At 47.5% G+C, this 15763-nt stretch overlaps 1 protein-coding gene across 5 annotated transcripts in view; it reads left to right on the forward strand.

The window, feature by feature from the left end:
* Nucleotides 1-446: 446 nt before the first annotated feature.
* Nucleotides 447-15763, forward strand: part of PC (pyruvate carboxylase) — a 101688-nt gene continuing 86371 nt past the window's right edge. Inside the window, exons 1-2 of one of the 5 annotated variants that reach the window (XM_047879003.1) lie at nucleotides 447-530; nucleotides 4991-5027. The gene's annotated coding sequence lies outside the window, so the exon portion shown is untranslated. Of the gene's footprint in view, nucleotides 584-1688; nucleotides 2151-4506; nucleotides 4669-4990; nucleotides 5028-5678; nucleotides 5819-15763 lie in introns of those variants that run through there. The other 4 variants (XM_047879005.1, XM_047879006.1, XM_047879007.1 and 1 more) reach the window with 4 other exon arrangements.

Here is a 15763-nt window from a genome sequence, read left to right on the forward strand (position 1 = left end):
GTCTAGCCTGGATCCCGGAGTCCCGGTGCGATCTGTTATGCTTGCGGCTTTGGGAGACACGTGCTACTCGGGTGAATGAATCGCACGTCCCCACCCCCGCCGACAGCCAATCACAGCGTGCCGGAGCCCCGTTACTTCCGCCTATTGCGGGCGGAGGCCCCGGCCGTGGGGCTCACGTGGGGCTCTAAAGACAAGGGAGTAGGAGGCAGTGCGCCAGGGGCGGGCTCTCCCAGCTTCCTCACCAATCCAGGGGCCCGCCAGCGACGCGAGGGGCGGGGCTGACGTGGGGCGCCAAGGCTTAAACGTGACGGGTAGGCGGAGGGTAGGGAGGAGTCCTGAGCCGGGAGCGGTGAGTGACGGGAAGTCTTGTCCAATAACAGGAGGGGTTGGGCTGCCTGAGCCAATAGGAAGTCTGTGAGGCGGGGCCAGGACTGCAGCAAGTTCGGTTGCGCGGAGACCGCAGCTGTTCCCTGTCAGTGGAGGCAGCGGCGGTAGAGACGGTGGCGACGACTTGCGGCGGAGGCGAGGAGGTGAGTGCCGGCAGCGCTGCGCACCTTCCTCTGCTCGCGGCGGGTCGGACCAGGTGGGCGTGCGCCAGCGCCGCCGCGGGGGACGCTTATGTAAGGGTCGTGCGCGCCAAGGCGGTGCGAGCTCCACTAGTGACGGCTGGAGGAGACGGCGGCGGGCTTTGCGCGACGCGACGTGCGCCGCCCCTCCCCTCCCCCTCCAGCGGGCACGGTTGGCGTGGGTCCGCCCCCGCCCGCACGCTCGCTCCGGGGACTCTTCCTCCGGACCCCGTCCCGCCTCCCCTCCAGTCTTCGTCGGCGCGGGCGCAGCCAGGCCTCCTCCGCCCCGGGTCCCTGGCGGCCGCCGGGGCCCTCGTTCTGGTCCTCGGGCCCATTTTGCAGATGTAGAAACTGACGCACGCAGTTCCAAACGCCTCCCGCGAGGTCCCTGAGGGTTCGAGCCCCAGTCCGGCAGGATCCGGAGGCCAAGTTTTCCCCAGCATACTGGAAGTTCAGTTCTGAAGAAAGCCGGGGCTTGCGAGGCGGGGGTTTTCCGTGTCCCAGGTGCCTGCGCTCCGCCTCCTGTAGGGAGTCTCCTGATAACCGTGTCGGGCATTCTCGGTTCCACTTAGTTTCAGATGTGAAGCGGTAATTCGCCCGAGGCTGCTCAGCGAGGAGGAGGTGGGGCTGGCCTCAGCCCGTTATTCTACAGCTTTCTGCAGTTTACAAAGTACGCCAGCCTGCCGGGGGCGGTGAGGAGCAGCAGGAGGTCCGGGAAGTGCCCTCCCGGGCTTGGAATCCGGAGCCCTGGCTTTGAGGACCTGCCATACAGGTTCTTTTCAGTGGGACTTGCTTTGTGTACTTTTGAGAGAGTTGTTTCACCTCTGGCGAACTCTTTCCTCATCTCACGAATGCGGGGGTTAGGCCAAGTCCCTAGGTTCCCAGCTTTGAAAGTCTTAAAAATCGGATTGTTCATGGTGTGTGGTGAGCAGGCCAGGGTTCATTGTCCCCATTCTGCAGCCGAGAAAACTGAGGCCCCAAGAAGTGCCGGTATTTAATGCCAGATCACGATGAGAGCCGCTAGAGTCTTTACCTAGAAGTCTTTGCTTTGCAGCCCTGCCACCCTTCCCCTGCCTAGGATGCAGACACTTAGGGTCTCAGCATTTCTAGTTACTCTCAGGGACAGCTTTTGTCTGCCCTTTCTTCATCCTGACTCTCGAGCTCTCCATGGAGCTCTCCATCGCGTTCTTTTGCTCAGCTCCCATGCTGGGAGCCCTAGAATGAACACCGAGGGAAGATTTAGGGGATGAGGTTAATCCTTGCTGTAGGACTGTTGCAAACTGGGGAAAGAAAAAGAAACCATCTAAGCAGCGGGTCAGCATTGCAACAGATGTTTGTAGAGAGCCTGGTGTGGGTGAGATATGGCCCCTAGGGGGATGTGCAAGAGGAAGTTCAGTAAAGGCCCACAAATCAGGGCAAACCGCACACTGAGGCCAGGGAGAGGAGAAATGGGCTGGCTGGGGCTGGACTGGGGAAGGTTTTATAGGAGGAGGTGAGTCATGAGCCTCCTTCAATTCCACTGGAGCCCGCAGTGAAGAAGCAGTGATTGGATTTGAGCCGTCCAGGTTTCGTTATGGAGGAGAGGTGAGTTTTCAGCCATGAGAACTTGCAAGACAAAGGCTGAGGAATGTGGGGGGAATAGCACTTCCCAGTTGAGTAGAAATTTGGTCGGTCACTCAGAAGAGGCCTCTCCAAGAGATGTAACAAGGTGAGGGCACTTGCTAAGGTGCAGAAAAGTCAGAAGGGAGATTGGGTTCCAAAGGTGCTGGGTAGGGCTCCCAGGGCCCAGCAGCCGGCCCGAGCTACAGGTTGTGTCTGTGTTCCAGGGAGCATCTTGTGGGCAAGCATCCCGTGTTTCTCAGTGGCTGCGCTGCCCTGTTGGAAGGGGCTTTGTTCAAAATAGCTGCTCAATATCTGTTTGTTGAATTGAATTAGGTTGCTGGCCAGAATTTCCACAATTTGTCCCAAAGTCCCCTCTGTGCCTTATTTCTAGCTCTCTCTCCCGAAGCCTGCTCCAGCTTGATGGACCCTATCTGTGCCAGTTCTCACCTCCAAGATCACCCTTCAGGGAGGTTTGCCCCGGTGGCTATAGTCTTGCACTCCTGCTGCCTTTGATGTAGCAATACAGGCTGCTTGCCCCACTCCCCCCCCCCCTTTTGTTGTCCCGCTCCTAGTTTTTTCCTTGTCTCACTGCCGGCACTCCAGTACCCCGGGTGCTGTGCTAGGGGCCAGCCCTCCCAACACGGCTTATAGCGGTCCTGAGACGTTAGCAGGGTGGACCTCAGACCAGGGTCATTCCAAGTTGCAGTTTTCTGTGTCCTTCTGCCTTGTACCCTGTCAGTGCTGTTGACACATGTTTCAGGTGAATTACTGGAAATGGCTCAAATTGGAAACCAGTAAGGAAGGAAGGGTGGAAGTTGGGCAGCCAGGAAAGAGTCACGTTTGGGAGCCACTGTCGTTGGGCAGTGAATCTGGGAGGAAGGCCTGGCAGGCCCCAGCCCGCGCAGATCTGTGGCTCGCACTCTCCCGCGTAAGTTGGATGCCTCACCCAAGTAAACGTTTTCCTCGAGGATTAGTGTGGGCCTTCTCTTTGGCTGCCTCCTAACAGCATCTGACCCTCTTCCGAAGGGGCCCCTACTCCTTTTCTGCAGAGAGAGTGCCTGCTTGGCGGCTAGTTTCTCACCAGAGACATCTTTTGCAGAAGTGGGCCATTTTGCCTGCATACTCTGAAACCTCACCTGGGCCTGGCTGACCATCCCTTGGTCCCTTTGCCCCCGCTGCCTGTAGTCTCAGTTGTGGGGACGTTGCCAAACTGCCAAAGGAGTAGGGCATGACAGCGGACTTTGGGAAATGACAAAAAGAACCATTTCCTCTCACCTACTGAATACAAAGATGCGATCCCATCTCTTGGCCTTTTTCTTCCGTTTGACACCAAAGGTACCGTCTTCTGCCTCAGCCCTCATCTGAGACTGCTTGCCGTCATCCCGGACTTGTGTCCTAGTGTCCTTCCTCCAAGCTTGTTCCTTGGTGACGTTTCCTGCAGGGTTTTGCCTCTTACCTTGTCCTGTCAAAATGAAATTATTCTTCAAGACTCAGGCTTTCCTGCATTATTCCCAATATACTCCTAAATCTATTCAGTTGGATGTGGGCTGTCTCTTTTCATAATAACGATGATAAATGACTTCTTGTTATTAATCACAAAAGCCAACCTTTATTGAGATCTTACTGTATGGTGGCAGGGGACCTACTAGCCCCCCACATGTATTATGGCATTTGGTCATCATAGCAACCCGACAGCAAAGGTACTGTTAGGTCCTCATTTGCAGGTCTGCCCCAGGCTGCCAGGCTCAGAGTCCCCAGTTGGCTCCCTCCCGCGTATTCTCCTCTTTTCATCCTCTGTGAGCTAGCCCTCAACAACTTGCTTCTTGGCCTTTTGGGAACAGAGCCTGTGCCTTCTGGCAGGCTGCCTCATGTAAGGTATGTGCTCGATAAATATTTTATTGATTTGAATGCCCCAAACATTCATTTTTAGCCTTGACATAATCTATCAGGGCAACTGAGCTCCTTAGAACATGGATTCAGCCCATTTGATCGCTTGCGGCCTGTGTCTCCATTTTGCTCTTTACTGACCGGTGGCTACAGCTGACTGACAGGTGTGGCCTTCCAAAAACAAGTGGTCTGTAAACTCTGAAAGCCATGGGCTTCCGTGGGCCTAAACAGGGGGGTGTGCTCTCGCTCTCGTGTGTGGATGTGTTATCTCTGCAAGAAAAGGTCTGAGGAAATAGGGAAATAGCAGACCTATCAGCTCTCAGGTCAGTTCTTAATTAGTGTCAGGTTGCTTAGTGAGATAGGAACCAGGCTCAGAGAATCCAAAGGGGAGGTAGCTCCTGAAGGATTCGAGACAGCTCTGCAGAGAAAGTGGGCCTGGGGCTGGATGGAGGTGGGCAGGAAGAGGAATCATGTCAGATACGACAAAAGTTTCTAGAACTTCTTATTCTTGTGTTGCAGGTGCCAGAAAAGGGTTTTACTTAAATGCTTCTTACTAAGCACGTTGGCTGATGTCTGAGAGCGTCCTTTGTACAGGCTTGGTGCCAGTGCTTTGGTGCGTGTTCCCTCCTTGGGAAACCCTGTGAGCTGGATGTTATTATTCCCATTTCACAGATGAGGAAACAGGCTTTGAGTGGTTATGGGAACGGGTGGCCAAGCGGCCAAGCAGCCAAGGTGGGGCCCAGACAGTTGGATGAGAGCCAGGGTGCTGTCAGCCCTGTGCTGTCTCGTTCCCCTCCACTCCCCACCCCTGGCCGCCTGGGATGGAAGCGAAGCAGTAGTTCTCTGGGTTACAAATCTATGTTCTTGCCACCCCTAGGGTCTCTGGGGGGTGCCTGGAGAAAGGAGGATAACACTTCTTTTTTCTTTTACTTTAGATAGCAGCTGCCACTGAGAGCTGACAGAACACTGAGGGTAAGTCTGTGCCTGAAGCCAGGTCGGTGGGATGTGCGCGGGTCTTCTTCAGGAGCAGGTGTAGATTTTAGTAGTCCCAGCATGTCGCTTGTCAAGTTCAATAAATAAAAAAGGCCAAGCTCTAAGTTTTGGAAAATATAAGCAGTCCTTGTCTGTTCTTGATCTCTCTCTCTCAAGTAACACAGGAAAGGGACATCTGGCTGCCCGCTGGCCCCAGTTGGTAGCCGGCAGCCTTGGCAGGAGGCCTTACTTCTGGAAGGGTGTCGCTTGGGAAGCTGGTCAAGGGGAAGGTGGTGAGGCTTCTCAGGACCGCAAGAAGCACGTCTAGGGCACGCAGCCTCGGAGAAGACCCCCTGAGTCAATGGTACAACAGGCAGCTGGGCAGTGGGGGACTCAGGGAAGCGTGGAGCTGGGCACAGAAGGTGACTCTGTCAGCTGGCTGTAAAAATGCTTGACGTGTGTTTCCAGGCAACGACACCCATTCTTGGGGAGTCGCAATGATGAAGGGGCGAAGGGGTGAGTGAAGGCGGACCTTCTCCCACCTAGTGCTCAGGCAGCACTGTCCTGTGTAACCGACTGTTTCTCCCACACAGGTTTCCCTTGATGCACTGATCTGGGTGCATCTCCTCGGCCTAAAGCCAAGGCCATCTAGGCCGCAATCCACCTAATAATCCAGTCCTATGTCCCGCTGCTAGACCACACGAACGTCCCAGCCAGGCGCGATCCTCGCCTGTCTTGCCTTCTCCCTGTATTTCAGACACTGATGACGCTGCTCTTCCCTATATCCATAGGTAGGCCAGTTGCTATCCTCATTTCATAGTCAGTGGCCCTGGGGACTTTGTGGCTGAGGGACAGCCTTCCCCAGAGCTCATGTTCTGTGCTCAGAGTGCAGATTCCTTTGTGTAGGGATTTTTCTTGGGTTTCCACCCATTGTGTAGGGACTTTTCTCAGATAACCCTTCATGGCCCGGGAAATGTTCTGCTTTCTGAGATGTTCCCACAATCCTCTCTTGTCCTAAGTCTTGGACTGGATGTGGCCATTTCCACTCTAGGATTGTGTTTGCTTTGAAAAGTGGGTGGAGTGGGGGCGCCTGTTTGGCTCAGTCTGTAGAGCATGTGACTCTTGATCTCAAGGTCATGCGTTCAAACCCACGTTGGGCATGGAGTGTACTTAAAAACAACAACAACACCTTCTCATCACATGAAAGTCACGGGAGTAAAGGCGATGAGTATGTAGTGAAAAGGGCTCTGGACTTTTGATAGACTCTGCCCTCCACCCGGTTTCCCTGCCCTGTTCTCTCTGCTTGCCCTCATCTTCCTCTTGGTTGATAGAGTTGCATGTTCTTGCTCTTACTTGCATCCCTGTAAGGAGAAGTGGGAGAGCTGGGTGAGGGCCCCAAACCACCTGTCTTAGGGAGCTGAGAAATTGGGGCCCAGAGAAGGCTGATCAGCAGAATCCAAGATTCTGACCTTACCCCTCCTTTATAAAGAGTATCCTCTTTTCTTGTATGTCTTCCCCCAAATCTGTCAGTAGCAAGGGAAAATTATTGCCAAGAAGGGCTGCCTCGTACCAGGTCATCTAATTTGTTAAGGCTTGTCTGGCACTTCATCTGTAAGTCCCTGCTGATTCCCCGGAGTTTTGCTTAGTTATGGGAACGAAGGCTGCCATGGAAGGTTGCCACACTGCCCTCCTCCTTTGCTGTCTCCTTGGTGATCCTGGAGGGAGAGGGATGCAGTTTTTTTGTTTTTGTTTTTTAAAGCAGTATGCCAGAGGTGTAACTGAAGCCACCCTAGCACCCCCTAATTGCTGTGTCACTTCGCTCCTTATCCTGATCGGCCTGCAGGTCAGAGAAAGGGTGGGTCGTGTATCCAAGAAGCCTCCAAGTACATTTCCACCAGTTGTGCGTGCAGTGGGGCCACATTCCACGTGTGGCAGCTCCCCTCCCAAAAGACCTCCATCCCTGGCTGAGGCCTTAGGGAAAATTCCGTGATCTGGCTGTGCTGAGTCATGTTAGTCTCTGAGGATATGTGTGTCACCTTTCCCATGTCTGTCACTGGTCCGCCAGGGTCTAGGAAAGGCGCAGTTACTCACGGAGTGATGTCATGATGCTTATCTGTTGTATTTGCACATCACTGTATGCTTCTCCGAGTGCTGTTTTATTAATATGAAATCATTAATCATAAGTGTTTTTTCTGGATTCCTCTCTTACGGATGGGGAAACTGAAGTTCAGAGAGACTAAGTGACTTGGTGAGTTTCAGGTGACTGGAATGCCTGGGTGTGGCTTCTGATGCCACATCCCTTCCCTACCCCTGGGCTTTTGTGTAATGCAAAGATTATTTGGAAGTTACTTTGGTTGAAAAAAAAATTGGGGGCGCCTGGGTTCCTCTGCCGGTTGAGCATCCGACTTCGGCTCAGGTCATGATCTCACAGTTTGTGAGCTCGCGCCCCGCATCGGGCTCTGTGCTGACAGCTTAGAGCCTGGAGCCTGCTTCAAATTCTATATCTCCCTCTCTCTCTGCTCCAACCCTGGTCATGCGCTCTCTCTCTCTCCTTCAAAAAAATAAATAAAAACATTAAAAAAAATTGATTTTCAATTTGTCAAAGTTACAAACTCAAAACGGCTTCTTCCTGTGAGAGCTAGTGTTTTGTTATTTTAAAATTTATTTACTTATTTATTTTTAATGTTTATATATTTATTTAAGTAATCTGTGCACCCAGTGTGGGTCTTAAACCCGTGACCCCAGCCAGTCAGGCATCCTAAGAGCTAGTCTTTTCCTTTTCTTTTAACTTAAAAACAAATTTTTTTTTAATGTTAATTTTTGAGAGACAGAGCATGAGTGGAGGATGGGCAGAGAGAGAGAGGGAGACACAGAATCCAAAGCAGGCTCCAGGCTCTGAGCTGTCAGCACAGAGCTTGATGTGGGGCTTGAACTCATGAACTACGAGATCATGACCTGAGCTGAAGTCATACTCTTAACGAACTGAGCCACCTATGTGCCCCTAGTCTTTTCAATTTAGCTTTTAAGTGTAGTCTACAGATCTTTCTGTTCTATTTATGATTCTAGAAAATTTTAACAATCAGTTTGTAGGGAACTTTTGATTAATACTTGATTCCATTTGCAACCTTAACTCGTTTGAAAATTGTAAATTAAATTTATAAATTACATTCAACTTTCTTTAATTGTTTTATTACTTCCAGTTGTTTTGTTTAACAAACATGCTTTAATAATTCCTATAAATCTAATAAATTAAACTGACTGCTATCTTTTCTTAAACATCCTTATACTGTTTTATGTTTTACCATTTGAAGCTATTTACTTTATCGAGGTCTTTTTAACATAATAAATTGCACATGTTCAGTGTGTGATACGTACGTTTTCACGTATGTATTCACTTGTATAACTGTAAGGTAACAGTTAAGACAGTGAACATATCCATCACCTCCGAAAGTGTCCGCGTGCCCCTTGATAATTCCTCCCCCCCACAACCCTGCTCCCCATCCCTAGTAATCACTGAACTGCTTTCTGTTACTGTAGATTAGTTTGCATTTTTTGGAATTTTATGTGAGTGGAGTCATATAGCATGTGTCCTTTTTTGTCTGGCCTCTTTTACTCGCATAATTATTCTGAGATCTGTCCATGTTGTCGCATCCATCGGTACTTTCCCTTTTGTTTCAGAGTAGTTTTCTGTTATGCGGGTACCCCACCGTTTGTTTGTCCATTCGCCAGTCTTTGGGCATTTCAGTTGTTTCTAGGTTTTGGTGGTTCTGAATGAAACTGCTGTGAACGAATGAATGTGGACATATATCTCCTTTTGTCTCGGGCATATGTAGAGGAGTGAGTGTCTAGATCATAGGGCAGGTGTATGTTTAACTTAAACTACCCAGCCTTCTTCCAAAGTGGCCACACCATCTTTTCCAACAGCAGCATGTGAGAGTTCCGGTCTGTCCACATCCTCACCAACGTTGGATATGGTCAGTCTGTTGAATTTTAGCCATTCTGAAAGATGTGTTGGTGTCTTATGGTTTCATTGTGAATTTCCTTGGTTACTAATGATGCTGAGCATCTTTGAGCTTCTTTATCATCTGGCATACTGATTTTAAACTTAATAAAATTCCTACCTAAAATCACATCTGATTTTAAAACCAATTACTCAGTTGCATATTTTAATTGGAATCTTGAGACTGCCTTGTTATTCTGAACAGACTAAATTCCCTGGAATTAAAGTATATAAAAGAACAGATAGACACAGATTTCTTAACACAAAATGATAACTATAGTTTTTATTGTCTTAGCATGTTTATTCTTTTTTAAAAAAATTTTTTTAATGCTTACTCAGTTTTGAGAGACAGAGAGCAAGCAGGGGTGGGGCAGAGAGAGAGGGAAACACAGAATCCGAAGTAGGCTCCAGGTTCCGAGCTCTTAGCACAGAGCCTGGCGCGGGGCTCGAACTCATGAGCTGTGAGATCATGACCTAGCCGAAGTCAGACGCCTAACTGACTGAGCCACCCAGGCGCCCCTTAAGCATGTTTATTCTTAATGCTTTATCTTGCTGGAATTAAAGAATTTTACCTCAAGAAACAATGCTATGATTGCAAACTACAGTAAATTACTTAACTAAGCAACTTTAGGAGTTTCGTTCTCAACCAGATGACATTTCTTTAAAATTCAAGAGATTCCTGGCCAGGATGAAACTAGATCTTTGCCTCTGAGTCCAACTGCTAGGCAGAGCCCAGTTCGTTGCCGTTTTGCCCCCAAATATTTGGGGATGGCCTCACAGCCCATGTGCCCCAGATTCAAGCATCACATTAGCCTAGTCTTCCCATGGAACCTGTGTACTCTTCTACCCAGGCTGCCTTTAACATGTGACTGGATCACTAGATTCAATTAGCCTATTTAAGGCCTCATTTCTCACGCACTATGGGCACAAAATAGGTGGGATTAAAGTACAAAATAGGTGGAACTGAGATTCTGTGTATCTTCCGAGGCTTTGTCTGATCAGGTGGCTGTAAAATCCGGCCACTGATCCTGCAGTGCTAGTCTTCTGAGTCTAGGTCTGGCATTCCCCCCCCCCCCCCCCCCCCCCAGGTTCTTACATCACCTCAAATGAAGAGAAAAGAAGTCTGGTACTTAAGAGTACTGGTGGTTTCTGGTCAGGCTTGGTTACCAAGAGATTCTGGCACCAAAAACCAATGCCTGCCTTTTCCTTTTCCTTCAGCTCACCTATCTGGAAATGGTGAGAACTCTTGCTTCTCCCTGACCTTTCAGTGAAGAGCTAGCAATGTCTTTGGAGGGGCCATTACCATCAAATTCTTACTTTTAAATGATTTGTTTTAATGTTTATTTATTTTTGAGAGGGAGAGAGAGAACAGGGGAGGGGCAGAGAGGGGGGCGGATAGAGGATCCAAAGTGGGCTCTGCACTGACAGCAGAGAGCCCGATGTGGGGCTTGAACTCATGAACCGTGAGATCATGACCTGAGCCGAAACCAAGAGTCACGACCTTAACCGACTGAGCCACCCAGGTGCCCCACTATCAAATTCTTACAGATTCAGTGTTAGATGATACGTGGATGTGGTGGACTTGAGTCACTGGGTGTGGCCTCAGGAAATGTGGGTGGCAAGTGGCACCTGGTTGAAAATTATTAACGAGCCTCGCCTCTCCTGCGATGGCCGATGCTGATGTCGCCCCATATGGGTAAGAGTGAAGGTCTGTGGGGTTCCAAGAAGAACAAATTTGAATGGGGGGACTGTCTTAGATTCCTGCTCTGCAGTTTGAAATACAGTCTCTCTCTACCTTTGGCTCTGAGTTCCCCCTTCAGGTGGTGAAGCAGCACTGTCTGGTAATAAACAGCATATGAGAGTCTATTAATGACGGCAGTGACATCACTGAGTGACACAGTCTTCATTCGGAGAGAGGAAAATGTGGCCCACACAGGGCAGGGCATTAAATGGCGGGGGAAAATTAGACACAGCAATGTCAGTTCTAGAAATATAACCTAAAGTGTGACAGGGCAAGCGTACAATCTAGGCTGTTCAGATCGGCAGTTTTACAGCAGAAAATGGGAAGCCGAGGTGTCTGGCTGGCTCAGCCCATAGAGCTTGTGACTCTTGATGCTGGCGTTGTGAGTTTGAGCCCCATGTTGGGTGTAGAGCTTACTGAGAAATAAAATGTTAAAAAAGAAATAAAATGGGAAACCACCAAAATGTACATCAAAAAAGTATTGCCTCACATGCTGTCTGTTCACTGTCATACAGTGCAGCTTTAAAAATAGCCCATGTACTCTAATCAAACTGTTGCTCTCAATTTGTTATTCCAGAACAAGAGCCACGATGCTTTTTCTTGAGAAAGGTATAAAGCAGAACACGTAACATCTCCTTTTTGGTTATTTTGGAATGCTGTGCCAATATTTTTTTCCCGGATGCTGGGACTACAAAATTACATGTTTACAACTTTTTGTTTGGCTGTGTCTTTTAATTTTGAATGATCAGTCTTAAAAAAAATAGAGAAGGGCATAATTTATAATATATTTAGGGCTCAAAATGAGGGACATGGTGTTTAAGTATCAGAGTTCCTCTCTCTTACCCCTGTTCTCCAAAAAATTGTTTGGAGGGGGATAAAAACCTCTTTTTCTTTCTTTCTGTCTTTCTGTCTGTCTGTCTTTCTTTCTCTCTGTTTCTTTCTTTCTGTGTTTATTTTGAGAGAGGGAGAGAGTATCCCAAGTAGGCTCCCTCTGGCAACACAGAGCCTGACATGGGGCTCGAACCCACGAACTGTGAGAACTTGAGCCGAAATCAAGAGTCAGACGCTTGACTGAACCACCCAGGCACTCCTGAAAGCCTCTTTCTAAATATCACACAAGATATAGATTCTGGGGAATAGTGGAAGAAAGACGTTTCTTAAAAGGTGCTCCTCCATAAAGAAATGAAAAAACTGGCAAAAAGTGTCAAAAATCATCTTTTTCAGAACTCAAAGGCTTGCATCAATTGAAGGAACATTTATTCAAGAGAAATGGCCAAATCTTCTTTTCTTTCTTTAAAAAAAAATTTTTTTTTTTTAATTTACATCCAAGTTAGTTAGCATATAGTGCAACAGTGATTTCAGGAGTAGATTCCTTAGTGCCCCATTTAGCCCCTCCCCTCTCCCACAACCCCTCCAGTAATCTTCTGTTTGTTCTCCATATTTAAGAGTCCCCCTCCCTGTTTTGTCCCCCTCCCTGTTTTTATATTATTTTTGTTTCCCTTCCCTTATTTTCATTTGTTCTGTATCTTAAAGTCCTCATATGAGTGAAGTCATATGATATTTGTCTTCCTCTGACTGATTAATTTCGCTTAGCATAATACCCTCCAGTTCCATCCATGTAGTTGCAAATGGCAAGATTTCATTCTTTTTGATTGCCGAGTAATACTCCATTGTGTGTGTGTGTGTGTGTGTGTGTGTGTGTGTGTGTGTATACACACACATACACATACCACATCTTCTTTATCCATTCATCCGTCGATGGACATTTGGGCTCTTTCCATACTTTGGCTGTTGTCGATAGTGCTGCTATAAACATTGGGGTGCAAGTGTCCCTTCGAAACAGCATACCTGTATCCCTTGGAAAAAAACCTAGTAGTGTAATTGCTGGGTTGTGGGGTAGTTCTATTTTTAATTTTTTGAGGAATCTCCATACTGTTTTCCAGAGTGGCTGCACCAGTTTGCATTCCCACCAGCAGTGCAAAAGAGATCCTCTCTCTCTGCATCCTTGCCAACATCTGTTGTTGCCTGAGTTGTTAATGTTAGCCATTCTGACAGGTGCGAGGTGGTTTCTCATTGTGGTTTTGATTTGTCTTTCCCTGATGATGAGTGATGTTGAGCATTTTTTCATGTGTCGGCTGGCCATCTGGATGTCTTCTTTGGAGAAGTGTCTATTCATGTCTTTTGCCCATTTCTTCTCTGGATTATTTGTTTTTTGGGTGTTGAGTTTGATAAGTTCTTTATAGATTTTGGATACCAACCCTTTATCTGATATGTCGTCAGCACGTATCTTCTCCTGTTCTGTCTAATTGCCTTTTAGTTTTGCTGATTGTTTCCTTCGCTGTGCAGAAGGTTTTTATTTTGATGAGGTCCCAGTAGTTCATTTTTGCTTTTGTTTCCCTTGCCTCTGGAGACGTGTTGAGTAAGAAGTTGCTGCGGCCAAGATCAAAGAAGTTTTCATCTGCTTTCTCCTTGAGGATTTTGATGGCTTCCTGTCTTACATTTAGGTCTTTTATCCATTTTTGTGTATGGTTTAAGAAAGTGGTCCAGATTCATTTTTCTGCATGTTGCTGTCCAGTTTTCCCAGCACCGTTTGCTGAAGAGACTTGTCTTTATTCCATTGGATATTCTTTCCTGCTTTGTCAAAGATTAGTTGGCCATACGTTTGTGGGTCCATTTCTGGGTTCCCTGTTCTGTTCCATTGATCTGCGTGTTTTTGTGGCAACCAAATCTTATTTTCAACAGAAGCTAGGAGTCATGCAAACAAGGAAGAAAGAGTGGCACATACACAGGAAAAGCTGTCGATAGGAACTCTTCCTAAATGGGGCATCTGGGTGGCTCAGTTCGTTTAGCATCTGACTTTGGCCCAGGTCATGATCTGGCAGTTTGTGAGTTCAAGCCTCACCTCAGGTTCTGCACTGACTGTGCAGAGCCTGCTTTGGATCCTCTGTCTCTCTTTTTCTCTCTGCCCTTCCCCTTGTGTGCTCTCTCTCTCTCTCTCAAAAATAACTAAACATTTAAAAAAACTGTCCCTGGGGCGCCTGGGTGGCTCAGTCGATTAGGCGCCCGACTTCAGCTGAGGTCATGATCTCACGGTTTTTGAGTTTGAGCCCCATGTCAGGCTCTGTGCTGACAGCTCAGGGCCTGGAGCCTGCTTTGGATTCTGTGTCTCCCTCCCCTCAGCTCCTCCCAAGATTAAAAAAAAAAAAAAAAAATTGTCCCTAAGGAAGCTCATATGTTATGCTTTTTAAGAGTTTAAATCAACCATGTTAAAATATGTCTGAAGAACTAAAGTGTGAGAACAGTGCCTTAGCAAATGGAGATGATAGAAATTACAAAAAAAAAAAAAAAAACAAACAACCCAAAAAGAAATTCTGGAGTTGAAAAATCTAATAACTGAAATGAAAAAGTCACTAGCAGAATTGAGCAGGCAGAAGAAAGAATCCATGAGCTTGAAGAAGATAGGTCAATTGAGAATTACCCAGTCTGAGGAACAGAAGGAAACAAAATTGAAGGAAGGTGAGCAGAGCCTCAGAAGCCTGTAGGACACCACCTAGCCTGTCAACATTATTAGACAACAGAAATTCAGGCATAGTAAATTTGAAGATCTGATTGGCTTTCTTAAACGATTCAGCATCCCAGGTAGTAAGTAGAGGAGCTGGGAGGAGTTGTACCAGGTATTTACAGGAAGTTGTTTACTGGAAGGAGTGGGAGGCAAGGAGTTATTAGCAAAAGAAAAGAAAGGGTTGTTCCAGACAAGGTCACTTTCCCTTAGGGGGAGGAGCAGGGGGTCTTACTATTATGGAACCAGGCTGAAAAGGTGAAAAACCTAGCACTCGAAGATCTTGGTGGATTGGAGATTTATTTAACACCGGTGGTCAAAGATCTGAACCCCAAATGCCAAGTGGGGCAGGTAATTTATAGTTGTCAGCCTCCATATCTGTGGGGGTTTCCATGTGAGCAGCAAACAAAGAAAGAAGCACATGGAGGAGGGGTCTCTAAGCTAGAGACCAGAATTTGTTTTAGCCCCATCAGCCATCTTTGGTGTACTTTCTATACTTCTCCAACATGTTTAGATGGATTACCTTATTTTCTTCTGGGCTTAAAAAGGCCCCTGTGACGATTAAGTCTTTGGTGCTTACCAGAAAATTCCAGGTCAATTAGTTTAAGATTCCACTCCTAGAGAAGTTGAAACTGAAAAATTAAGTCTAGGTTTGCTGTCCTGGGGCAAGTGACTCCACTTTGAGCTTGTGCCTTTCTTTTCTTTTTCCTTTTCTTTAACGTGTATATTTTTTTATTTTGAGATAGAGATAGAATGCTAGTGGGGAAGGGGCAGAGAGGGGATGGGGAAAGAATCCTAAGCAACCTCCACACTGTCAGCACAGAGCCCAATGTGGGGCTTGAACTCCTGACTGGTGAGATCATGACTCGAGCCGAATTCACATGCTTAACCGGCTGAGCCACCTGGGTGCCCCTTTCTTTTCTTTCTTTTTAAAGTAAGTTCTAGGCCCAACATGGGGCTTGAACTCACAACCCCAAGATCAAGAGTCCCATGGTCTACCCACTAAGCCAGTAGCCAGGCTCCCCTGTGGGTTTCTTTTAAGCAACATGTACATAATGGGAGTTCTAGCAGGAGAGGCTGAAGAGAAAGGAGCAGGATGAATATTTGAAGCAATAATGGCCAAAAACTTCCCAAATTGGATGAAAAGTAATTTGTGTACCCAAGAAGCTCAATGAACTCCAAATAGGAAAACTCAAAAGAGAGCCCCACCTTGGAATATCATAATCAAAGAATCTTGAAAGCAGCTAGTTAACTCATCACAAAAAAAGGGATCTTTGATAAGATTAAGAACTCATTTCTCCCTGAAAACCATGGAGGAAGTGGGATGAACATGAATGCCGAATGAGGCAAACCTTTAATGTATTTGACCTTTGACTCTGAGATAGCTCTGACTTTGTCTGTCTCAAGGACAGCCTGTCACTTTAGTCCCTAAATAA

Source organism: Prionailurus viverrinus, chromosome D1, assembly GCF_022837055.1.
Source record: "Prionailurus viverrinus isolate Anna chromosome D1, UM_Priviv_1.0, whole genome shotgun sequence".
NCBI classification, from domain to species: Eukaryota; Metazoa; Chordata; class Mammalia; order Carnivora; family Felidae; genus Prionailurus; species Prionailurus viverrinus.